This window comes from Manacus candei, unplaced genomic scaffold (assembly GCF_025592945.1).
Source record: "Manacus candei isolate 608988 ecotype Guabito, Panama unplaced genomic scaffold, ASM2559294v1 h1tg000023l, whole genome shotgun sequence".
In the NCBI taxonomy this organism is placed as follows: Eukaryota; Metazoa; Chordata; class Aves; order Passeriformes; family Pipridae; genus Manacus; species Manacus candei.
Window position 1 is genome coordinate 17,659,846 of NW_026138071.1, and position 27,447 is coordinate 17,687,292.

The 27,447-nt window shown below is 38.4% G+C and overlaps 1 protein-coding gene across 9 annotated transcripts in view; it reads left to right on the top strand.

Moving 5' to 3' along the window:
- The window catches only part of PARD3B (par-3 family cell polarity regulator beta), a 393,203-nt gene that overhangs the window by 255,422 nt on the left and 110,334 nt on the right, over positions 1-27,447 (top strand). The window lies entirely within an intron of this gene.

The window sequence follows — 27,447 nt, forward strand, 5'->3', positions numbered from 1 at the left end:
CTGCGGGGAGAGCAGGATTCCTTTTGTTACTGTAAACAGTCTATAACATTTGCAGTTGCTGAAAAACACTGGCTATGATAGAATTTTTGCTTTGTAGCTTCAGCCATTGCCTGTGGTGCACAAAAGCTCACTGTTCTCCTTGCCCAGCGTGCAAGTGTTTGGATTTCTTCTCTGGCTATTTGTTCTGTGGCTATTATACTCTGGAATCATCAGAGTTCTTCAGGCTGTTTCCTTGCTTTTGCTGGAACCTGTGGTGCTGTAGACACTCTGGTTGTTATCACCCCTGCCTCAGGTACCTGTTGACTCTATTGAGGAATTAATGGTTTCCATTTAAATAAATCTTTGCAATTAATATAGGATATGTGATGAAATTTATGGTCATCTGGAGAAGGTTAGAGAAGGTATGACCATGTGGTTACTTGTGGCCCTGAACACTTAATTCAGCTACTGGTGTTTCTTGGCACGCTGTATTGTAGACAAGCCAGATATGTATAAAAGCCACAGTCATTGTTTAGGCAAAGCTGCATTTAACTAGTAATCTAAGACATTCATCTGCAGGATCATTCACTGATAATGATCTTCATTAGGACATTAGTATATGAACTTGCATTACAGCTTTCTGTTGCTATGTCCTCTGGAATGAAATTACTTGTGTTATATTAGCATGGAAGGTTTTAGCTGACCTTCCTTGTATCAGCAATAGGAATCCTCTAAAAATTGTCCTATCAACTTTTGAACTCTGTAGAGATGTGTAAAAAATATATAGGCATGTTTATGTGCCAAATTTGCATGATTGCAACAGTTGTTAGTGTTCATGAGATGAAGGTGTGTGGGTATACCGGTCTGCTTTCAAATGGGCCTCTTTAGGAATATGGAGGAGACTTGTATGCACACCAGTGCATTGCACATGCATTTGTGTTCACACTGTTTAAAGAAATAGGGCTTACCATGGAACAGTAGTCAAAACACTGAATAATTAGGAGGATGACTTCAAAAACTCTTGTGTATCTTATTTTCATTCTTCTTTTTAACTCTTTGGTGTGAATAGGGAAGAGGAGGGCAGTGGCACAGGGGTCTGACAAAAGGATAAGTATTGTTTCATATATAACAGATATATGGCAGAATCAAAGTTTGAATCGCTAAGTCTTACAGGGGTATGATGCCTGAGCCAGAAAGAACATTGGAATGACATCAGAACCTAGAACAAGCTATTATAGTTGACAAAAACTCTGATAATGGTCAATATGCAAAGCTGGGAATGATAGGTTACCATTCTTAGTGATTCCCTTTTTCAGAATATGTTTCCCATTTTGGTAGTACACGAGGTTTATATATCTGTTCTTTCCATAAGCTTGTCCTTTGTTTAGATGGGTAATCTTCCCAGCATACAGTAATTGTTCATAATATTTATTTGTCTGGCAGCAAAGAATGGGTATTTCTCTCCCACACCATTAAAAATCTCTACAAAACAAAAAAGATGGAAGCAACATGTTATAATAAACAGAGTAGGAGGAGTAGGTAAGAGCTAACAGTTCAACTGGGAGATTTTTAGAGGTTCTGCGTACTTGTTGGTGTTTCTTTCTAGAATTTATAAAGCTATTCTTGAAAAGAAATTCCTTCCTGAAAAGGTGAGAGTCCAAGGGAATCCCAGCTATGATAGATGTGAAAGAAGGGTGCTGACCTGTGAAGTAAAGATTGAACAAGAGAAAACAGTGTGAGTTTACTGAAGAATTGGGGACCATATGTCCTGCTCAAGATGATCAAATCCAGGCTGGTGTTTTTTTCAGGGAGAAACTGCTGTTTATGACTTGAAAAACAAAGCCAATTAATCTGAATGTTTTTAAAACAAATAATAGGAACTAATAGTGGAATTTAGAACGGGTGAAATACTGACTAAATTTTAGATTCAAAAGGTGTTTTTCAAACTGGAGTTTTGTACTGATGTGAAGGGTGAGAGGTGTCAGGATGGCTGGGGAGGAGGAGACTGCAGTAAGAAGGTTTGAATGATCCAGTATTTTAGCAACACGGATGGAAAGAAACATCCAGATTTTTTAATGACGTTGTGGGGATGAAACTGGCATGCTTTATTGGTAGAACATCTGTGGAAGGAAAGAGAGGAGTTGAAGCTGACAAAAGTTGTGAGCTTCTGCAGCAGGCAAGGTGGCTACTAATTCTTGGTAGCTTCAGAGAAGGAAGTAGAGAGAAGTGTTTAGAAACTGAGCTGAGCTCAGTTTTTGACATGGTGAATTTGTATTGGAAAGAGAACCTGCCATAGGAGGTATTAGGAAAGTAAACAGTGTAAGTGAGCAGAAATCTGTAGTGTGCCTTTTGTAGGTACGGTGGTGGTTGTGCTGTGAGATCACCAAAAGGACAAACAAGGAACAGAGCTCTTGCTAGACTGACAGAAGAGAAAGAGCCAAGGGAAAATAAGTTTCAATGGCAACTGGCAAGAGTGGGAAGAGGATATATCTGCCTGGGACCGGGCAATGTCATGAATTTTTTAACTAATCGAGTGACTGCAGCCCTGTGTCTAATTGTGTCTAATTGATCCTCGCAGGAGCTGGAACCCCCATTCTGCTGTGTTCATACTGTTTGTAGTTTTTGGGCAGCTTTGTTCACAGCTGTTTCAGCTGTGCCTGCATAGTGCTGCTGTGCTGTGTAGATGCATCCAAACAGAAAAACAGACTTGCTGAACCCATGTCAAGATTGGCCTGAGATAAGCAGGAATTGATCATCTGTAGTGAAAGCTCCAGGACCAGCAGGACAATGGAAATATTTCTGAGATCTTGCCAGAAAGCGCAATGCTAATTAAGACACATGCACTTTCTGGCGAATGACATGGGGTCAGGTGTAAAGGACAAAAGAAAGTAGAGTTTGAGGCTGAAACAGCTGCTGGAAAAGTCAAAGGATAAAAGAAAGTGGAATTTGAGGCTAAAACAGCTGCTGAAAAAGTCACACTTGTCTGTGGTGGGATTTTTATGCTATACTTGCTGGGTCACATATACAGCTGTAAAAAGTTTTACCTTGATGGTATGGCCATGTGAATTTGCTGGCTTCTGCCTTATGATCAATAACAAAGCATTTCAAGATGTTAAAACCAAACCCAGGTATTTATCTGTAGTACAAGAAGCATTGAGCTTTAGTCTTTTGCGTCTGAGATTTTTGAACATATTGGAATTGCTACTGCATTGGGTTTTTGCCTTTTTTTTTTTAATTTAACAACAGAAAATAGCAAAGCTGTTAGCAGTTGCTAACAGATTTCACTTAGTGCCTCATCTGTTGCTCAGCTGCTATTTACTTGTAGTTTCTGGTCTTTTTTTACACATACAAAAAGAAGAATGATTGCTTCCCTGCTAAGCTTTTCCTTGATTGAAGCTTTATTTAGGTGACTGTGATTCAGAGACCATCAAGAAATCATGCTTTTATTTTTGTAATCATTGTTTTTAAAAAGTCCTGGTTTTTCACCTCATATTAACTGAAACTTTTGGCTGGAGCATATTAATGACTCTGGCATTTGGGGCAAAGTAGGTTAATGTACTGGAGATTTGAAACGCAGATGACACTGGTTAGTTAAGTCTCTATAATCCAAAGTGCTATTTTACTGTGGTACCAACTGCACAGTGTTTGTTTTCCTTGGTTGGTTGGTTCTGATGCATATATTGCCTGCCTTAGTTCTGCATGTGTGTATGTCTGTCCAAAGAACAACAGAAGTTGACTCTGTTAACTGTTTCATGTAACATTGGCCAAGGAGCATTATATATTACTTTTTGATGTTTTCTGGCTCACTGTGCCATCATCATTCACTAATAACCCACCACTAGACAACAGACAACTCAGTAAATTGATATTGCATATCAAGAAAACAACTACATTAAATACTTATATTATTGGACCTGTGACTAAATGTATGCTCGAGTCTCAGGAAAAAGCTAATGTCTAGCATCTGTACTGAATCTTTGTCAGAACAGAAATAATATGGAGTTCTGTGCAGACACATAAGATCAACAAGATTTCGCAATGCCACATTTCGTTTTTGGTTCATCCCTTTTCCCACATTGAGCTGACTGATTCTTTCAAGGCACCGTGAGTCTTAGAGACTGCTGGACCTTAAATGAGCTTCCCTTTGCTTTTTTTTGAAGGTGTTTAGTATTTTCAGGAGAAACACTATAGTGAAACAGCATATTTGTGCCTTTGAATAAAAGTGTAGTGTGTCGTGTCATTGGTTTAGAACTGTCAAAAGCTTTGTGAGGTGGGCTCTCTAGGCTGTTTGGAAGGGTTAATTAACCTGTTGGTGCAGGGTGTTAAAAATCCCTGATGGTAAACACTAATGGAAAGCACATTATCACTTAGGACAGGAATGCAAAGCTGATCTAACCAAGAGGTTAATAAAGTAAATAAAAAAATTATTCATCAGTTTGTGAGGTGATGAACTCCAGATTTTAAATTTGTGATCTGTAGTTATTTAATTGCCATGCTTTGAAATACTATCAAAATATTCTCTTCTAACAAAGGTAGGCTTTGTGTTTCTAAGTTGGCAGAAGACAGAAACTTTAAATCACCAGGGAAATGTGACCTCTGCTGTACCATTCTGTTCTGTATCCTAATCCCATAGCAGTTGTTACAGTGCTGGAGTATAATAAACATAAGTCTATGGCTCTCCCATTACCTTTTCCAGATAGCGATAGTAAAAATTCTGGGCAGCCCTTTCGGCTTTATGGGTATGAAGGTAAGATAGCTAATGGACTACAGCCACACCAATGGCATTTTAATAGGTAGCTCCCCCAGGCAGAGACCAGGAGGCTGAAGTCATAATTTTTTTTGTGATATAAAAATCTAAGAGCAAGTATGTACGTGGTGACTCAGAGTAAAGAGTTATGCTGAAATGGAGTGCAGTGGGAGAGCACCCTCTCATTCAGTCTTCATTTCCAGGCTGGATTCAGGAAGAAAAAAACAAACAACCTTCTCCATATAAAGCAGCACTTGTCAACTTGACTATTTCACTAGCAAATGTTTTCTAAATTAGTAAGGTGAGAAAATGTCTATCCCCCACCAATACTGCACGTCAACCATGACTTGCTTATTTGTGCACATATATATGTAACTGCAAGCCTAGGAATCAGGAATATATATGTGTATATTAGTTAGATTTGCTTTTTCCTCTTCAGAAAGAGTGCAATTTCCCACATAATAGTTCATCTTAAATTATTTACCTTCCATTTCACAATATGAGCCATGAATATTTTATTTTTTGTCCCTTTAATTTGCCAATTTTCCTTTGAGCTAAGTGCTTTAGTGATTTTAATTTTTCATTCTAGTTGAAAGACAGAAATGACCCTTTTTTCATTACTACTATTATAGGCCTTGTGCTCAGAATGATACTTTTTACAACCAGCACTGTTGAGCCTGTAATGGTATTGCAGAGTAGATAGCATAATATACAGATATTGACTTCCACTAAGTGTGGCACTACGATAACTTATGGAGAGGTTTTTTTTTCTTCCCTGTGTTGCCCTTAGAAGTTGAGTGTTGCAGAAGAAAAGGTAACAATATAATGAAGAAGGAGCAAATAATAAAGATGTGACTTGTTGGAGAGAGGCAGTGTAAATAATATTTTAATGTATTTATGTGTGTATGATGCTGGAAATCAGTATAGACATGAATAGATTAAAAAAATGCAGCTAGATTAAATGATGTTTTAATTAGGCTAAAGTTATTTTAGGGTTTTTTTGTCCTCAATTGGAAAATGATCTGAGATGGATCATGTGTATTTGATAGACAGCATCAGTTAATGAAGCAGATGAGCTATTTAGAGGCCTTGATTTCTTTTTGCCTAATAAAATTCCCACTTCTCTTATAGGTATATTAGTAAATAAAACTCCTCTTTGCTTGAAAGAGTGCAAGAGCATTAGAGAGCAGATACCTAATCAATTTAGTGTACTTCAAGTTTGTCAAGTATTTTAAACTGAAAAAAACAAACATTTCATTTTACATGTATGACTTTTCCTCCACCATATTAATTCTTCCTTGGATGCATTCATAGTCAGACTAAAACAGAGAAAATAAGGGGGTTTTGTACTAAAAATGATCATGTGGACTGCCTACTAAAGGCTGATTTGTTTAATTAAGCATCTGTTCTCCCCTTAATATGCATGCATAAATCTCATTAACGTTAGATGTATGCAAGTGTAGTGAAGAATAGACCCCTCACTCTCATTACTGAACTTGGATAACAAGATTTATATTTACTTAACAGATCAGAGCAGAAAGTTCCCTCTGACTATTTAAAAGGACTCGAAATTGCAAACTGTTTGCAAGGAGCATGTTTTTTGTGAAATAGTTGCATGTTCACTTCAAGTTGAAATATCATTATTCAAGCCATTACTAAGCCCAAAAAAAAAAAAAAGCCAAACACCAAGCAGTGTACTTTGTCTATAAAGATTAACTTTGTGCATTAAATTCTACTTAAATGGATACTTGCCTGTTTAATATTGATCTCTGTGCATACCACACCCACTAAAAGTAAACTCCAGGTGTTTTCTGGAGGCAGTATGTTTCTTCTAAGTGTCTGTCTCCTGTCTCCTAAGAAATCCCTTCTGTAAGAAGAGTCCTAGAAAGCGAAGTGTTTTCTTGAATACTGAGCACTGCAGCACTGTGTTTATCCGTCATTCACTATAGCTGGCTGTTGCTTGCTCTAAAATCCATCTCTTATTTGAGGATAAAACTTGAATTCCAGATTTTTCATATAAATTGTTGTATACTGGGTATTTCTGTAGGTGGTACAGATGCATTATGGTCAAGGGTCCTTGAGGGTTTAAAGTCATGCACACAAGAACTTGAATTAGGGCTTCCTGAGCTGCATTTTAACCAATAAATACATATTTTGCTCAGGAATACAGTGTGGAGTATAAGATCTACCTTGAGACCAAAAAATCCAACAGGTTTTTGCCGATTTTCTGATTCAATAGTTCTTGTGACATGAACTTGGTAAGTGGGGGGACTAGGGTCATAGACAACAATTAACAGAGAAATGATACAGGAGGGGACTCCTGACAGATTCCTTGACTGCAGTGTGCTAGCAGGTGCCAGTTTAATAGGTATTGCCATTAACAGCCATCTGTAGAGAAAATTAAATGTACTCATCTCACTGAATTATGATTTATGCCACACAAAGCAGTCAAACCAAAGTAATATTTATATTATAATGCAGAGTCATTGATTAAATGCACATGGCATCTCAAATCCAGTTGACATTTTAAGTTGAAATGATTGCAGACATGTGGCCATTTATTTAACTATTACTTTAAAAAATGTGTCTCAACTTGTTATTAATAGAAGAAAGTCAGACCTGACCAATATTTCAATAGGCTGACCTTTTGTTTTGCTGACATATAAAAGGAACAAAGCTCCTTTTGGGGTAGTCACAATTTCAGAGCATATGAAGTATGCTAGCTTCAGAAAAAACTGACCCCCTGAACCATTCTGTCTCTTTCTTCCCTCTTTTTTTCCACATAGGATCTTTGAAAGAAAATGAAGAGATGGTTTAGGAGATAGGAAAGGTTTTAGGTTTGGGGTTAGATAGGAAAAGGTTTAGAAGGTAGTCTGAGAGACGCTTTGTTTCAAATGCCTGCTCTGCTTCTGATTTCTTGCGTATCGCTGGTTAACTCAGCTGCTCTGAACCACAGTTCTTACACAAAAGTTATTCTCTGTGCTTGTAAAAAATAAAAATAACAACATTTCCCTGCTTCATGTTACCACTGCTCAGCTAAACCTGTTAACAATTAAATACATTTTAAAACTAATTGGCTACTCCTGTAACAATATAGCAGGCAAAAAGTTTTATTGTTAAGAAAATTAAAATGAAAAAGTAGCAAGCTTTCATGTGATTTTGCTCAAACTAATTTTCCTCTATTGCTAGGATTCTTTCATCTCTCTCTGAGGATGAGTTACTGTCTTGCCTTTTTCCCCAGGGATTCCGATTTTTCCCATTTGCTAATCTCCTGTTTCCCAGTGTCTTATTTCCACTTAGCATCCCTCTTTATCTTTGTAACCTTGTCCCATTATTGCTTCCCATCCATCTTTAGCAAGCTTTGGTCAGTTCTCTCCTTGGAAAAACAATACAAAGCAAGCCTATCCCAGTTTGCAGGCTCAACCTTCTGCTGTTGTGCTGTTGAGAGCTGTTTGACACAGAGGACTGGGTTGCTAACCCATACCCATTCTCACTACTGCTAGTTCATGTGATGCCAAGCTGGGGTTTCCTCCCCCTCTCTCTACTACCTCCTTGCTGCAGACACTCTTACCTTTGGAAATGCATTTTGGAATGTAATGCCTCAGAATTATAGCTGACCTTCTATCTTCTACCATGATTTTATGTTGCCTTGTTAGAAAAAACAAGAGATTTGTCATTTCAAATTTAGCATGGGCAAACTAATTTTTTCTCTGCAGATTATTCTTCTTTATGTCCTTACTCTATCATCTTCCCCCTTTCACAAAAGCCCCTATACGGGATGTCATCTTTTTGTGAACCTTAAACCCAGTGAGGCAGTGTCTAGAATTTGCTCACTTATTACACAACACACTGAAGACTTGACCACAGAGGAGTTTCTTCCCTTTCTGCTTGGATTCCTGTTGCTTCCAGATTGTATTGAATGACCCAGTATTTTAGCAACATGGATGGAAAGAAATCAGTCTCTTGTGGATCACGCTGCTGGTCTGGTTCTGACTGCTCATGCCTGCCCTTGTCAGCACAGCACCAGCTTTGTTTGCTTCCTGGTTTGGTTTGTGTTGGCTGACCAGTGTGGTAACATAGTGGTTTGAGCAACCACAAACACTTACCAGACAGCCTGTCTCAGCAGCACACTTTCTACTGCAACGTGTTGCAGCGAGTTCAGGCAGAAAGTGTTTTGTATGGCCCTTCAACTTCCCTAAGAGTTGCCTTTGCTGCAAAACTTCCACCATGTGTAATGAGCATTCCCAAGGCTAAATGAGTGATGAAGTAATGTTTTATATCCTTTCTCCCCCAGCTCTTGCTTTCCATTTCTGTCCACCAGTAGTAAGAAAAGGTCTTTTCAGCTTGCTGCTCTGCACCGCATTTGGCTGTGTCCCGTTCACCTCCCCCTGTCCTCATTTGTTTGGATGTGAATGCAAAGGTGCAGGATTGATCCTTACCCAGCAGTTCCAGCTCATTCAGCTGTTAATTTAGCAGTTAACTCATGTTCCTATCACCTCCAGCCCTTCAGTATCAGCAACTCTTGTTTGTTACCAGGTTTCTGCTCTTACTTTCTCCTCCTCCCTCTACCTGGCTCTGCCCCCTGGGCTGTCCATTGTCCTGATTGTCACCCAGCTTATGCAGAACCTTCATTAATAAGCCTAGAAGAGTTCCTTAGTTTGGGCTCTGCCCCCTGTGTGTGTTGCTTCTACTCTACACCTTGTCATAAGGAGCAACTGTTCTGATTTTTCAGTGGTCGTGGTGCTGCTTGGCATTTACCAATTATGCTGTTGACTGTTCCCCTCAGAGAAATATTTACATTGAAAGAATCTTCCTCTGCTTGTTTCCTGTTTCCTTTATTCGGTGGAAATGACACCTCTAGGGTCTTGGCTTGGCCCCTGGGGCATTTGAAAGAATTTGATCTTGCTCTTTAGAGATCTTGGAATAATTCATAGTGGTGAAAATGAAGATGTTTTCTCCCTTTTCCCTTTCTGTTCTTGCAACTTCCCACTTCTTTATTTTGTTGCTGAGAAGAAACAGTAAAGAAGAAATAAAAAGTAAGCTGGGGAAATATAAAAAATTTTAGCCAAATGCTGACATGAAAAAAACTGTCGCCCTCTCTGTGTATATATTATATGAACTCTGAGATATGTGGTTAAGGAATTTAAAAAAAAAATCAGTTCTTGAAGGTTGACTCACAAGGTGAAAAATCATCTGTCTCTGTGTGTATATGTAGTACAAGATACACAGGCTACTAAGTATCTGCTATAGTTCTTTAGCATTTAACTTCAGTATTAGGTTTGAAGTAATGAGCTGTATGCCTGTGCCATTCATTGTCCCTTATTTGAAAGTAGTGAATAACTGGCCTCACACTAACCCCAGATCATCATCAGGTTGGTTGGTAGTAATGTGTAAATAGAATTGTAAAGCTATTTTGTGGTGACAAAAGGCCACCGTTGTTATTTTTTATTTTCTTCGTAACCAGAGAACCCCAGTGAGTAATGAGTCAGGCACTGTTCATTCTACCTCTGTCATCTTTTTGTTTAGTTTTTTATCCTGTAATGTGGAAATCTGTATTACAGTAGCTTAGTATAACAGACTTCCTAATGCTCTGTTTTTAATTAAAATTAGATTGAGGAAATACACAATTCAAAGAAGTTAGCTTTCCTTTTTGCCTCCACACACACTCACACACAAATGTGCTTTCCATATCCTCTTCTGCATTTGGAAGTGTTTGTTTCCATTCACATGCTCTTGGATTGTTCAGTCTCCCTAACAGAGAGCAAAGGAAGGAGTCTCAAGGAAGCTCACTTTCATTCATTTAGTCATCTTAGCAAAACATATTTTTAAATGATTTTTTTTGTCTGTCTGATTTAATGCAGTTTGCACTGTAAAATACAAGTTTTTACATAAAACTTTGTCAAAATGAAGATTTCACAAAATCAAACTGCACTGCCTTTGAGAAAAAATTTCCACAATACAGCTGCAGATTCTTATTGACTATGTGTGCATATAGATTCACCAGAGAGTGACTTAATCTTAGTTACTCAAAAAGAAATTAGCAAATATTTCTTTCCTTTAAAAAGGCAGATTATTATGATTGTAGGTGCTGCAATAGATTAATGTACCTCTTCATCTCTGAAGACCTCCACCCCATCTCTTTTGTAATGAATTCCTATTTAGGCTATTTTAGCTCGGTTGTCATTTGTTGCTTCCCAAACCATCAGTCATCTGCAGCAGTGGAGGGTGCTGTAGGGAGGATCAGGCAAAGCTCCAGGAGCTCTGGGCTGAAATGGCTTGGGAAGATATGTAGAGAAATTTCTAGGTATAGATTTGCTTTGAATTCTCTCTGCCTGTAGCAGTGGTGTTAATTGCTTTGTTCCTACATGTGAGATGTTTGCTGATTTCAGTAACCATAAAGTGGAAGTTGTATTTACATATGTGTAGTGTGAATGCTGACAATGTTCCTTCTGTAAGACCACGATGAGACCTGTAAATCCTGTGGTGTTGATCCTCTGGAAACTGCACAATTTGTTGACCTGCCTGTGAAGTCTGTTCCACCCAGTGAGTAGTGCAAACTGATTTGGCAAGTGAGCTTGCTAATTCTGAGTGGATAACTGGCTTTAGTCCTCAGTGCTGTAATGAAGCAAATTTGGTTTTCTTGCATCTCCTGCATGGAAAATACTATTAAAATCTGTGTCTTAGAGATATTTCAGTGTTTTACACAGACTTACATTTGTCCTCATGCTTGGAGGGGAGAAAAGAAGCCATACTCATACAAAATATGTGCTCTCGTGATCTAATTAGAAGCACACCAAGTTTTAGGCAGTCTACAGTATGCTAACAAAATTATTCCAGTAAGACTATATTTATTTAGTTCGCCCTTAACATTTATTCTGGTTTGAATACCAGCTTTCTCTATCTTGTGGAGATTTTCGGATTGGAGAGAATGAGTTTAATCATTTTTAGTTTTAGGCTAGAGTTTAAAGAAATTGAAAGATGATGTTCCTGTCATAGTGGGAAGAAGAATCACTCACTAGCCTTAGACCTGCTGCAGAAAACTTGCATTATACCATAAACTCCTGTCCATGAGCTTGTATGGAATTGAAAGTGGAGACAAAATGATCTTTCACTGAGGAAGATTAAAAACAGAATGAAAAGAGAAGTAACCAGCAATCCTCTAGAGCAGGAACAAAAAAAAAGGAGGATTGAGGTTCAGAATAACTAGATAGTTAAGACTTACCTCAGTGTTGAGGCTTCAATCCATCAGAGCAAAGCAATTAACTACAATATTATATATGCTTCTGTCTTCTGTGTTCTAGGTCTTTTTTAAAACAAAGCATCCACACCATAGTAAAAGGCTACAGTGAGGCTAAAATTAAAATTCATAAGTAACTCTTTTGAGAAGCCTGTTGATTATCTGTAGGGGTTGTGTATGTGAGTATAATTCGTGCTTCACATGTAGAAACTCAAAATTTTCTACCCTTGCTATTTTAACCTGTTACCTGTATTCTTGTATTTTTTTATGAGACTGATGTATTAGCACAAAAATCTTTGAAAGTATTGTATAGTTAATTTCCAGAATGTCAAGTAAAGGCTGGGTCTCTTTCATTGACAGGCTATTTCTGTCTCTATAATGAAAAAACCAAAAGGTTTGGAGAGGAGGTGATGGAGTTATGAGTTTGCATACTCTAAGTACTCTGGGGGAGGGGAACAAGGAGGTGCTTAAGGGCTAAGTCAGCTAAAAGGAGCTTCTTTACGGTAGAATAGTCTTGTCACATCACTATATCTCCCTCATCTTCTCAAGGACACACAGGCACTCAAAGATGTTGAAACAGCCCACACCTGGAAAATAAGCATGTTTAACAGAGTGTTGTATTAATGACTTCATGGGACACCAAAACCTTTTGTTGGTCTAGGCTGTCAGTTTATTGTCTTTCTCAGTCTTTGTTTATTTTGTGTACATCAGCCATTCACTGTGTACCTTGGGACACAAATTGCTTACAACTGTTCAAATTTGCTGGTCAAAGGTTAAGTCACTCTCATGAGGCTCTTTGCTTGTGATGGCATTGGTGTCTTTTGGCTTTGATACCGTATTTATTGCAGCAATATTGTAATGACTTTGCACCATCCTTAAAGCTCGATAGAAAGTTCTAATGTGACTGTTCCAGGTAGATGACAGCTTGGCGAATTGGGACTGTCATTGCTAGAGTAGGTTTCGTTGTGAGGAGTCTTACATGTTTTATTTAGAAAATGTAAGTCAGACTGAAACTGGGAACATGATTTTCTGGAAAGGGAAATCCTTGTTTATGGGGGCTAACATTTTGTGTTGTCCAGCCACGTTTAGACCAGCTCCACCCTTAAGTTTCCACAAAACTAAATGGAAAATTATATTGAACATCTAGGTTTCTGTTTAATAACCTCCATGCAGAGCAGTTACAGTCCTAAAACAAGCCTTACAATATAAACTTTGAAATGGAAATCTGTAATATAAATCAGAGGAAATTTCACGTACAGCAGTGATCAGAGAAGGAGAAAAAATATGAAATTAAATTGGTTGCATAAAATGTCGCACTAATTTATAAGCAAAAGAAGAAGATTGTAAATTAAGCAGTGAAGTATGAGGTTTTCAGTCTGTTTGTAAATATTGACTTAAAATTAGCTTTAAAAAGCAATTTTAAAAAAAGTAAAATTGTGGTTGGTAGCCTTCTCAAGGACCTGGTTTCAAAGGCTGACCGAACAGAAGAGTGAGACCAAAATAAAACATTGGGGATGAGGAAAAAAAGCCATGCTGAAAAGCAACTTAAATTGGTACAGTGTCTGTATACAGATAATTGAAACCATGAGATTTAATTAAAATTACCAAGTGGATGTTGCTATCAAGAATGAGACAGTGAGGCTTAAACAGAATTTCTCTGAATGCGTATGGGGAATTCTAAGAGCAAGATAAGAAGAAGAACAATTTTACTATCAGCTACAGAGAAAGGTATTCACTGAAGGACAGCTCAAGCTGTGGGCATTTTCCAGGACCCCTGGGTACCAAATTTCAAGGGTAACCAAATGCTTTATAAAAGCATCTTGTGATCAATTGTATTGAGTGGCACAGAGGAGTTGCATTGAATCAACACAGATGACAATCCATTTGGCTGAGCAAAGAAAGATCGTTACAGACCTTTAATACAGCAGTTTCAGTTCAGTATCTGTCCATTTTGGAACTTGGACTTGTAATAATTGTGTTGGTCTCTTTAATAAAGTCAATATACAGTAGCAGTTCTCAAACACAGAACAAAGAAAGCTGATAAAGTACTGTAGCAAGTCGGTTTTATAACCTGTTACTTCAACACAGGTACAGGTTGTGCATTTAAATGACTAAGGAAAAAATGCCAGGTGGTCAGACTGAATTTGCATGGACAGTGATGAGATTGAGGGTAAAAATGTTTATTATTTCGTGGTAAAAGTGAAAGGGATAGGGATCAACTCCACAAGAGACCAGACCTGACTGCAGAAAATGTAGTAGAAATACCAGCCGAGGTAGAGCAGAGTGATCAGAAGGAAGGGTTTGAGAAATCTAAATAAGGAACAGTTATTTCAAAATAGTGGAGAACATCCTTGAGCCTGTTGCTCTTCCTGAAATAAAAACCAGCAGATGTTTCAAAGAGATAGGGATTGATCTTAAACCACAGAAATACAAACATATAGTGGCTTTGTGGCAAAATTTTCCAGCCAAAGTTTGCTGTATTTCATGGAAGTCTTGTATTGGATGAGACTCACAAAGCATTCCTGGGCATATACTGTGTGAGACTGAAGTGAGCCAGCATGAAGTTGTGATTAATTATTTTTTTCCTTTGAGTTGTAAGGGTGTAGGAGAATTAACTCTAGTCCCAATTCTTTGTGGACTTTGGAATGATGAATATTTTTTCAGACTTGCTGGGGAAATCCTAATCTGAGACTATGAGAGCTCGTAAGATCCACTTCTTCCCTGAATAGTGAGCCTAACACCAGTATAACAAGGTTCTGTATTTCTTCCAGTATCAATATCAGATTTTTTTTTTAATTCAGAAATACATTTTAACTGATAATCCTGAAAACTGCAGTCTAAACTTAGAGATATTTCTGCTACTCATTTATTCTCACCAGTATACAAAGATGTCTGAGACCAAATTCATCTTTTAACTGAATCTTTACAATCCCATTCTTTTGACTTGTGTTTCACAAGAATAGTTAGAGATGGAATTTAGCCTCTGCAATTCATAAAAAAGAATAAAATGAAGGGTTTTGTTTATTACCTTTGCTGGTGTTTATGGTTAAAAGGAATAAAAATTGGGGAAACTAATTTTATTTACTTAATATATGGCAGAATTCCCAGAGGAAGCAGATCTGTGAAGCCCTGTATCTGCTGTGTAGCACTCAGTGTTGGGTAGGAGAGGAAACAGTCTTTTTGTCCCTGGGAATTTTTAGATTTTTCTTACAATATCTTGCCTAGGTTCAGACAACAGTTTCAAAACTAAAATGTTTCTATTGGAATAATTCTGAAAAAGAAAAAGGTTGGGTCAGTTAAAATGTGCATTTTTATGCTCCCTTCTCATTTTCAGACCCTTTTAATAAGGGCTGAGATGGATATTAATCTGAAGAGTCACTTTGTTTAAAATCCCCTTACAGCTTATTGTGAAAATAGAAGAAAACTTGACAATTTTAAAAATCCATTTGTGACATTACTGAAAAACAAAGAAAAATTGCTTACCATATGAAAACCTGGTAACCTGTACACTCTGATTGCTTTGTGGAGTGTACCATCTTAGGAAAGAGAAATGGTATTTTATAGTACTTCAGGAAAAGGACCATACTGATTACTGAACCCAAGGTTTAACATAAAAAAAAGTGTGTATGATGGGAGTGAAAAATGTAACCTCTTTTGTGTAGTCATCGCTGCTATTAATTCTAAAAATCTGGCCTGTGACATTTCTAGAACATGAAGCAGAACTAAAAAGAACTTTTAAGTGAAATCAACTTATGATCCAAAAAATGTATATAGTAGTAATAATAAACTTCTGAAAAGGCATTACTCATAACTGTGAAAAACAGATGCTGGTGGCCAGTCAAGTCCCTGCTGCAGCCCATGAGAATCTGGTAGGATTTACTGTGGCATTCAAAGTGTTCTGAGGAAAGTAAGAAACCTGGTCAAAGTAAAACCAAATATCATGGGCTAATAGACATACTCATAGGAAGGCCACTCAACAGATTCAGCTGAAAGGTTATAAAATAAAATGAGTAGTGAAGAATCATGGCAACCCTCCAGGAGTGGAGAGGGAATACTAAACATGAAAATCAAGGTATATCTTTGCCCTCCTTTATGCCTCTTATTTTGTTAAAAGGGAAGCTGACGCTGTGTGTCTTCTTTAAAGAGAGGAGTACTAATTTAAGGGCTTCCTCAGTAGTACTCCCCTCTTTGGATCCCCCTTGCCCCATCCTGTGTTCACAGTGACGACAGTGCCCTGTCCTGTTAGATAAGGGACAGCAGGACAAGTGCATCCATCCTTCAGTAGCCCTTCCCAGTCACTGAAAGGAAGTCTACCATGTAATGTGAATGAATGAACAAAGGAAATACAGTTATGGATAAAATGTTCACTTTTCATTCCCTTACTTTGAGCCTTGTAGCAGTAGCTTTCCAGGTTTTCCCTGCCCCTACCAGCCAAGAATATTCTTCAAAGGCTGCCCCATAGAAGTCCCAGTGCAGGATTGTCTTGTGTCTTAACTGGTTACAATTTGTGTCCATACACAGGAGATGCCTTTCGCAGCTCATTTCCAGAATGAAAGTTGGCATTATGCTTGTTACTGTTCAGCTATACATAAAATGAAACAGACTTTCAAAAATCATTTACAGAAGATTTGCTGTGACTATTGACATTTTCTGACAACCTAATTTTTCTTGTAGACCTTCTCCTCTCCTCCCACTTCTTGCCACCTCCCAATTCGTATCCTGCAAACAGCAGAAATGTATTTGGGAAAATGAAAAAGTTATGAATCAAACTTTGGAGGTATTTTTTAATTGACCCTGTGTAGACATTTAGATGGAGCTGATAGAAAGGTTGCAGATGTTCTGTATTAAAAAGTCTCTTTATATTAGATGATGCTGTGTCCTGCATTTAATGATTGAGTAGTCTCCTGTGGAAACATGCATTTACCCGTAGTACGTGTGGAGCAGTTTCAGTTATGTACATATTTCATCTGTCACTGAATTAACCTGGAAAGTCTATGGGTAACCAGATCCTTTGGATGGAAGGGCTGGCTTGATGCTTGTTTGAAAAATAACTTTTTTTGGTACTAAAACTTAACAGGTTTGTTCTGAAATGAAGCCACTGATATTTCACTTGGAACCGTAGACTGCCTAGGCTTAAAAGCCCAGCATGTTGCGTAGAGACTTTGTTCCAGTTACATTTTTCATAGTTTACACTGTGTAATGTAGACTGATTTGGGGCAGAGGTGTTCTGGGGAAGGTGGGGGGGGTAAGATTTGGAGTGGGTTTTTTGTTGTTATTAGGGGTTTTGGGTGTTTTTTGTGGTGGTGGTGGTTTTGGGATGCTTTTTCTGGGGTTTTTACTTTTTTCTTTTTTTTCTTTTTTTCTTTTTTTTTGTTTGAGTTTTTTTGTTTGTTTGTTTAAATCCTGACCAAGTGTGGTATTAGGTAAAACTGGCTGTGTGCACATGCAGTTTCATTAAAAATGGTTAATGCTGTCAGAGAAAATTGACAAGAAATTTTAGAGGGTCCTGTTAAAAAATACTGGTATTTTCAGTATTTACAGTAAAACACTATGAGCTGGGATTGAGTTTCAGGCTAGAAAAGTGCTGACTTTAAATCTAATTCAATATGAAGGCTTCGTTACAAGCTATCCCTTACATTATAGCTGAGAATCAATAATATGGTATAGTTTCATTTGCATTATATGAAAACATGATCATTTGCCTTTAAAAAAAAACCACTTCATTTTTAATGTTGTAATCTTTTAATAATGAGTGGCTGAATTATCTCTGTAATTCATTACCCTTTCAGCTGTTAGATGAATGGGATATGTTATGGTTTGTCATTATTCTCCATGGTGGCAAGGAGAACAGACTGGGGATTTAAATCGCCTTCCACTGCATGGGCTCTAGACATGCTGATGACTTGCTGTGAGATTGCATTTAGTTCCAGGATCTCTGGTGCTTCAGAGTGTAATGCATTTGGTTGCCATGATGAACAAAAGCTTCTGATGGTTTTATGTAGGTATACTGGAAGTGAAATGAAAGAGAAAGAATGAAAGTAAAATGTTGCTTTATTTTACAAATGACTAGTTGAGTACAGAGGGAAAAGTAATAAATTTATGTCAGGAGGAAAACAAATATTATACAGACATCTCTACACATGTGTAAGTGTGTGTAGATATATAACATGAAATACAGTATAATCTTAACATTGTTATGTACATACTTAGGACTGCACTGGCTCATTACCCATTGCATCAAGGATGCTCAAGTGTTTATTATGCTATTTACCAAATTATAGCTATTTCCTGAACAGCCGGCCTCCGCTGAATATGCTTGTATTCTGTCCATCTTTAATAATGAAGCCTGCACTTTGGGGCAGAAACATAGTCTGGCAATGATCAGCAGGAAATAAGAGAAAAATTGGTAATCTCTTTAGCTTTACTGTTTTATGCTGTTTATTTGCCTCTCCCAAGTATTCGTTTGGGGAACTTGGGCAGCATTGGTCAGGCAGCTGAATTTCTTAGTGGATATTAGGAAGTGGGCTGAAGAGCAGACAAATATCTAGTAAAATTTATTTAGTGGAGGTTTTTTGGATCTAAGATTTAACTAATCTGTCTTGGAGGGAATGTTGTAATAATTTTAGTAAATAATATCAGTATACAAATTTATAAACACCAGTTATTTTAACATCTGCATAGGTATATAAGATGGATTGTATATTAATAAAACACTGCTGGGAGGTAGAAGGATTCAAAGGAGCTTTGAATATTACCATTTATAGTGGTGTAACTTTTACTTTTTTCCAAATAGACGAGTCAGTTACACATACTGTTCCTCTTCCTTTGTAGCATTGCTCCAAAGTTTAACTTGCTTGCTTGGTAATGCAGTGCTTAATCATAAATCTGATTTTATTTCATTTTAACATTCAGAAAAATATCCTCAATGAGGTTTAAGGAAACTGTTTGGAATATAAATGTTGGCATATAATCCCTTCAGTTATTGAAAAAATAGTCCAATCAATCTCTAGGTTGGCTTTTTAGCTCAAAATGCCTTAATGTGACAGGAATGCACTATAATCTATGAAAGGAACGTCTTAATTTATCACAGAGTCCATTACTTTTGAGTTATATTTTGTGCTCTGGATAGCTGTACTTAATTCTTCACCCATAATATAGAATGAAGTCTTACCCACGATGTGTTTTAGAAAGTGGAGTTTATTGTTTTCTTTTCCAAAGAAAGGAGTGTTTTCTCTTAGTATGGGGGTAAGTGCAGCACCTCATACGTTTTTTGGAACATGCTTGTAACTCTACAGAACTAATGTTCTCAAGGTCTTAACAGTGGCAGAAGCTGGGCATTTTTTTGTGCATTGAATGTAGCTGGATCCTCTTCAACTTCTACTTTTTTCCCTCCACCAAGTTCAGTACTTCATACTCATTTCTCATGTACTAGAGAATTTTGGTCTGAACTAGCTGATTGAATGCTTGAATTTGAGTTAAAAGTACAGTGAAGTCAGGCATGTGTTCAACATTATTCTGTGTGTTTGGACTTTGAAGAACCTCCAAATCTATTTATGATTTGGTATGATAAAGAGTTAAAATCTGTTTTAAGGTACTTGAATATACCCATGACTTACTGCCAATTTGTGTTGCTAACAGAGATGTTCTGCAACCCCAAACTTTCTACATCTGTATTTGATAAGGCTGGCAAGTGTCTTTGATTAGGGTGATTTTTTGGAGTGGCCATTCAGAGGCAACCTTCTTCTGTACTCTGCTGTGTCTCATAAAGAAAGGTTTTTTATATTAGTGAAGCGCTTAATTACATTGGAGCAACATAGCTGCTTTGGGTTTTAGACTTATTTGGACTGTGAAAGTGAAATGTAACAAATGTTACCATCTGCTGTTCCCATCCCACCCCCCTTCCCTCTCTGTGCCCCAACAGATTCTCTTCCTCTCTTTCATCCTTATTGTCTGATTCAAAATCTTGTCAGGGTACTTAAGGCATGTAGTAGCTTCAAGGCATGAAGCAGGAGATCAGCTTTTCCCAGACAAGATTCCACACTTGTTCTGTGAATTAAGGGTTTTTACAAAGGTTAGCCAGAACTGTAACAGCACCTTTTTTCTCCCTGAAAAGTAAACTTGACACATCTGTCACGTCTGAGGACTAGAAATTTCTGGCTTCATAGAGGAAAATGTGTCACAGTGGTGTATGTCATCTGACCTAACTATCCTAGAGATTTTTGTTCCATTTATCTCCTACACGCTTTATATAATGAAGGAAGTCTCCCTAGGCATGATCAACCACAGAGAGTGAGTAAAATACAATGGTTTCAATTAAGGTTTCTGCTAACCCAAGTTAGTTGTTACTCTTCTGTCAAAGGTGCTACCTTTCACCTTGGCAACAAGTGATAATTATTCTCTTCAGAGACATTGTGTAGATTTTCACCAGCCACTGGTGGCAACCTTTTGCTTAAATTTGTAAGATGCTTTTTCTATTTTGAATTCTAATGTTTTATCCCTTTCAGAAGAAAAACTTCCTTGTGACCTGAATTTCTGGAGTTCTGTGATTATCTCCAATGTGAATATCTTGATAAGAAATGCTACAAATTTCTTTATATCAGCCAGACTGTATTCCCAGCATGTGTGCGACACAATTCCAGCAAACTTGGGTAACTGCTTTTCTTATAGAAGTCTGTCCATAGCACAAAAGAACTGCTAGAAGAATTGTAGCAGAAAGCCTTGAAACTCATATGTTGCCCAGTTTATTATTACTAAATTATGTTCAAGTGCCCTCATTTCCAGGCAGAATACAGGAATTTGAACACAGCTGAAGATATTTCAAGAAGGGGTGAGGAAGGAACTGAAGAGTATTAGTGATATTTTTGAAAACTCAATTCATTTTCCCTGAGCACCCAACCTTGACACCAAGATTGTTTTCCAGAGGGCCTGGAGTACTCAGTGGTCAGCTGTTGCAGAGTTAAGGATCCTGGAAACCCTGGCTTCTCCCAGCAGGTTGCAGCTGCCACAGGGCAGCAGCAATGCTGCTAGCAGTGGAGTGGAGGAAGAGAGGAGGGTGGTTGGGTTTCCTCCCATCTCCCTTGGGCAGCTCCCTAGCAGAATGCTCAGGGGCAGCTCTGGATGGCTCCTTCCAAGGCTCTGGAACCCAAGAGAGCAGAAATGCTGGTCTGTCCTGGAGCTGTAGGCTGTAAGGTCAGACTTTTGTCAGAGGAGGTCAGGTGATCTGCTAAGAGGCATAATGGAGGCCTTTCTTACTTGATGTTAGATTGATATCAGATGGGATTTTTCACTACAAAGTGTTTAATCTCCTACAAAAACTTTGTCAGAATTTTTCCTTCCAGTTCTGCAGGAGGGATGCACGCTCTAATTTCTTCATAGAAACTGCCAAAGCAAACAGCAACTCCTAAAAATTGAACATTTAAAGCATATGTATCAACGCTTTCTTTGGCACTGCATAATGTTATGGAGTGTCTTTGCCTCCTAAACATTCATTGCAGGCATTTTTGATTTTTAGTGTCCTGCATTTTTGTAAACAGGGTTCATGTCATCAACAAGTGATGCTGAAGGAGATTACCTCTGTGGTTTTAGTTGGGTTGTTACTGCTGACATAATAAAGAAACACATTGTGAGCAGGTATAAATAGCTACTTTTGCCAAGTTTTTTTTTCCTGTACCTGCTTCTGGTAGTTTTCTGACAGTTATCAAGATGGTCCAGGAGCAGAGTATCAGGGGTGAAGAGACCTTCATTTTTTCTTGGGACTTTTCTTTTTCACACTGTATCTACCTGTCTCAGGCTGGAATATCATTACAGAAAATTGGTGCATATGCAACATTTAGGTGTATTTTTTTAGCTAAGCATAAAATTGGAGACCCATTTTACATTACCTGTATGGGGAGAGTGAGTGAGGGGGTATACTTTATATGATTGTTACTCTTAGGTGATAATAAACACACTGCTTGTAAAGAGGATTCAGGCAGATCTGCAGCATTAGTCTGGTCAAAGACATTTTGCAAACAAAACTTGTGTATCTTTCATAGCATTGCAAGCTAATTTTGTATGTGCATGTGGCAGTGAACTTGTAAAAGATCTTTTTATTTGAATTCTCTTACTTTCATTTTCTCCTTCTGTGATGAAAGGGGCTTATTAAATAATGTCACACCTGGGTTAAATATTTTCCTACGAAAAATTTTACATGTTAGAGGCAAGAGCTACTGACACAAAAGAGAGTAAATAAGGAAAAGTAAAAATGTACATTCATAAGCCTATAACAGCAAGGCCTAAAATGTGAGAGTTGCAAATATGATTTTGAAAATGTCAACAAATATGCAAATGTTTTATAATATGGCTCTTACTGGATGACCTTGTACCCCACCTGACTTTGTAGAGATGAACTGTAATTTCTTCCATTCTTTCTCGTGCTTGGGTTGCTCCATCCCACAAATGCAGGTGTTACAGTATCACTTTGAGACTAGCTTTAGAGATGACCCTGGCTCATCTCCCTGGGACTGTGTAAAGCCCAAATAAACAGAACAGGAATGTGTTATAAGCATTCATAATCATTCTGAGAGGCCTAGGATTCAGTCTGGAAATGAAGAATATGTCAAAGGTATGGAAAACTTAATTGACGGCCTTAAAAAACCCCAGCAACAAGTAACCTGATAAATGGCACAGACTGTTAATTAGATGTCTAAATTTACCAATTGTGTCAGGAAAATTAGGACACTGGGAACAATATGTCCCTAAGCTGCTCACTAAACAACTGCTGTAGTACTTATTTATATTTATCTGATGAAAAAGTACGTGCTGAAAGGAGCACAGGCGGAAATCTCTCCTCTCTCACCAGCCCGAAGCTCCCAGACCTCTCTTCTCACAAGGCTTCTGTGTCCTGATATTCCCTTGTCTGAACTGATCATTGTAATATGTGGCCGCTGGAAATATTAAGCTGTTAGAGCATTTTGATAGTGTATGTGCAGGAGGGAGCCTTGGGGACTTCTGAGACCTAATCTAATGCTCAGTGAAGACAATTTACAAATTCCAGTTTGTTTTGTAAGGAACTGCGCTGGGCCCACACTGAGGAGAGAATGGGGGAAGTTAGACACCTACTTAGGTTTCTGTGATTTAAGTGTGTACATATTTAAATAAGTGTGTACTGCAAAATGTGGAGTATTTACATATGAGTATGATGATGTGCATATTTAAATACATTTACAGCTAAGTAGGCAAACATTTACATGCCTACCTGCACCGAGTACTCTGTTTCCAGGTGGCTCATTGCCCTGTGCCCTGGTCATGGAGATGCTTCCTGCAGCGTCTCCAGCCAGCAAGCAGCTCCCAACCATGAAGAACACCACAGCTCACTTCCCATTCCTCCTGACTTACAGTGTGTGACCCATCTGTGAGGGTCAGGGGAGATTATAACTTTAGTGATCACTAATTGTCTCTTAATTAGACAGGCAGAAGTAGCACTTTAAATTGCTAAGTCAGTCTTTACCATCCTTCCCTGTGTACCTGATACTAGGCAGGACTAACTACCTGAGAGATAATAGTGGTGTTTTGAAAAATAGATGTTTTGTTTACTTCTGACACTTGGAAGTGGTAACTTTCTAGTTGTATTCTCCCCAGAGCCTGCTTTGGGCTAGTTGGTTTACTTTTGCTTCAGAAGGGAGTTGAGAAAGGACACATTTGCAGCTTGGCTGCATGTGCACTGCTTGGTTCAAGGTGCTATGTGTGCTCTGCTGTTGGGTGGCCAATGGTGCTGGTCACTGGCTGTAGCCCACAGTGTGCTTGGCTGGCAGCCCTGCTCTCCTGTGCATGCTGATGCAAGTGCTGCTGTGCCAGCCCTGATTTTTGGAGTGCTGAGCCATGTATTGGCTGGAGCTGTGCTGAGTGGCTTGAGAGATGTGTCAGGCAGGTGATTATTTGAATCCTTTGAGGGGAAGGTCAAGTACTTAATGCATGCTTCAATAATAATGAGAGACGCACAAGTGTTACTGGCTGCAGAGTCAAGATATAAAGGGGGAGATACAGGGATTATAGGGATGGGAAAGATCTGGATGGGGTTTTTTTTGCAATTGTGTCAGTGACAAAGCACAATCATATCTGAGACAACTGGGAGTAATATGTTCCTAGCGCAACATTGAGAGAGAGATCCCAAGCAGTGGCTAGTGCTGATCCCCTCTATCCAACTGCAGCTGATTCTCTGCAGCACTTGAGAATTCTACACCATCAGTGAGTCAGTAACAGGAGAAAATATTTGCTAGGCTAGATTTATGGAATATAGTCAAGTCTGCCTGCTCTGCATCATTATCAAACAGAGCATTATTAACTTCTAGAGTTGTATTGGTGCATTTTTGGCATTGAATAAAAGCAGAGTGAGACATTTCCACTATGAACACATTCTGCTAGGAGAGGGATGTTGAAAAAGAAAATTGGACAGCAGCCTTGCAACATCCTTTTTCATTGTGGTGTTGAACAAGACATGGTCTTGCGTGTGTGTGGGTTTAAGAGTTCAGATGAAAAGTTCTAAGGATTTCTTGAAGTAAAAGTATGTGGAACCAAAAAAAGTTCTGACTGTATTTATTATATTCAGTTTTCTTCAGCTTTGGTGTGCACAGTTTGCTCATTGCAGAGAACAAGTTCTACTATACAGTTGATGTCAGATCAAAACAACCTCATGTATTCTGATTTCAGTTCCACTTGTTCCAATACTGACTTTTTTTGATAGCAGGGCTGGGGGGGATATGGATAACAGTGTATCAGTATGCAGGCAGCATAGATGAAAATTGGTTAATCTCCTAGTAGCTAATACAGCTTGTTATCTCAACCTTGGCTTTACCTCAAGACCTCCAGCCTTTGCCCAGAAGAACAGTTTCTGTGAGAAGGATTCTCTTTGCAGCCTACTGCTTCCTTGGCAGCCCCTTTGCTGCCACGTTCCAGCTGGAGTGCTAGGCTTTGTCTCTCCCCTAAACCTATGGCCTGTCACATTCTCCAGGTGATCAGGAGACTTGCTGACTGTCCTTGTGCACAGCGTTTTCTTTTTTTGCTTTTAATTTGTTCTGGATGCGGATGACAGGCAGAAACGGAAGAAAGTCGGAGTTGTAAGGATCCAGGCAGCTAAAGAAGTTTCCACCGTCCATTCTTGGTTTTTTTGCTGTTTTGCTGATGGGGTTTCCTTCCAAGTACAGAGGAATCTGTTGCTATAGGGTCCTATCCATTTCAGTTCAGAAGTGCTACTCTTGCCGAAATAATCACTTTTCTAAGACACCTCAGGGAAAAAATGATTTTTACTTTGCTGGAAAACCTTAAAAAGCACATGGGGACAGCAGGACAGAACTGACAGTTTCTTTAGCTTTGGGGAGGCCAGACTTTGTGCTTTTGGAAATCATGCTATATAAGCAAAGTTAAGAAGGGATGGGGAGAGGAGCATGTTTCACACCAGTGGCAAATGCCTGTTGAAAACGTCAGGTTTTTTAGTTTTGCAGGCTTTAATGAGCTTTAGAGAGTCGTAGAAATTGATACATTAACTTATTCATATGGATTAAACTTTTGCTTTGTTGTTAGAGTGGAGAGATCACACAGTTTACATGATGGCAAATTCTTGAAAGAAGCCAGATTAGTTCTTATTTAACAATGAGCTGTCCCACTGAGTTCATCCTTCTTTTCTATCTTAATGTTTGATGACTTTCCAGGAAATAAGAGGATAGCTTGTGCTTTTCAAATTAGTGCTGTTTTAAAACACTTACCTTGTTATATAGCTCATCTTGTAAAACTTTGGAAGGCTTTGAACCCCTTCATAGTCATTATTGTATGCTTTCTGACTTTAGTATCAATCTACATCAGCTCACTTTTCTCCCCCCTCTGTCCTTTATCACACACAAAAAATATAAATAAAAATTTTAAAGAAAATATTCTTCTCTGAGCATCACTTCAACTTCAGACTGCAGTCTGAAGTCTGGACCTGACAGTTCTCCAAGTTCACTATGTTTCACAGATGTTGGCTCTCAAGTAAGAAATTGTACCAGTCAGTCTCCAAGTGGAGGATCCCAGCTGGTCTTAGCATGATGAGCAAGTGTCAAGTGGAAAGCATTCTAGTGGACAACCATGCTCCCAACCTGAAATAATTGCCAGGAGCCTGAAGGGCACAGGCAAGAATAGGAATGAGGAATGAACTCAATTTTATGCCAGCTGACTTCTGTAGGTGCTGTGTGAGGACAAAGATATGTTGCAGTGACGTGGCTTAGAGGTGGCAAAGGTGAGCCAATTTTGGTAATAGATTGTAGTTTGGGTCTGAAAGGAGAACTCAAAGAATGGAGCTTCTTGCTGGGTATTGAAGGGCCCAGAGGCTAATGGTGAAGAGCAGTAATAAAAGGAATTTAAGTGGGACTGATGATTCTTCATCTTGTGAATACAAATTTTAGAGTTATTTTGGGGTCCTGATTTGGGATTAGGTATAAGGTTCAGAAAAGGAGGAATGCACTTGTTTCTTGGATAGGGTTATGATTCAGGAGGGAAGGGGTCTAAGAGTTTGCTTTATTTCTGGAACATCGAGGAATATGATACAGATTGGTTCCAAAAAAATAGGTTATCAGTGGCATAAGTGATCTGGCTAAGTTTAATCCTGAGCTCAAGTTACTGTTTAGTGATGATAAGAGAGACCTTTCTTGGTTTATCTTAATGGACTTCCTTTTAGAAGAACTTTTCTATGTCTTGATGAAGTTGCAGTTTTTTCATATTTTCAACCAGTTTGCTCTCTGTGTTTGATATTTGGGAAAATAATGCATCTGAGAAATACCTTCATTTTTTTATAGGAGACATGGAGTTTCTCTGGTGTGAGAACTTAAATATCACAGGACAAACTTGGTGTTTGCATTTGTTCTGAGCAGCTGTTCTATAAAATGATAAACACTGCATCTACTGGGGGAATTATAAAGATGGGCTAGAATAAAATAGACCATTCTCCTTTGGCCCTGCCTCAGGAAAATGAACATTTCTTAGCATGTGCTCTGATTGGAACTATGAGGACATGGAAAGCTTATCTTGAGTTTGTCTCCTAGGCCATGCTCAAATTCAGGGAGTAACTACTGGAAAGCAGAGAAGGGATTTCCCAGGCAGGGTGTTGTTCATGCCTCTGTGCATATTTGTTTTTTAGTAGGCGTGCTAGTAAGACAAACTGGAATGTGGTGTCAACTAAATATGTTTTTAAAAAATGTAGTTAACTTGCAGGTCAAGATATTTAGTGCAGAGACATTAGTGATATTTGGCATCTGTCTCAATACCAGTGTTTTCTTTTGCCAACATTCTTTCTCTGCAACAGAAGTCACACAGGTATTTGTTGTTTGTTCATGCAATGTGTATGTTTTCCTTGTCTTTTTTGGTTAAGCCTAAATACCACATCTGAGTTCCTTTATACTCAAATCAACAAATATTTTGCACCTCAGTGCAGTTAAACCTATTGTTTACTTTCTTCCCTTGTCCAGGCATTTTATTT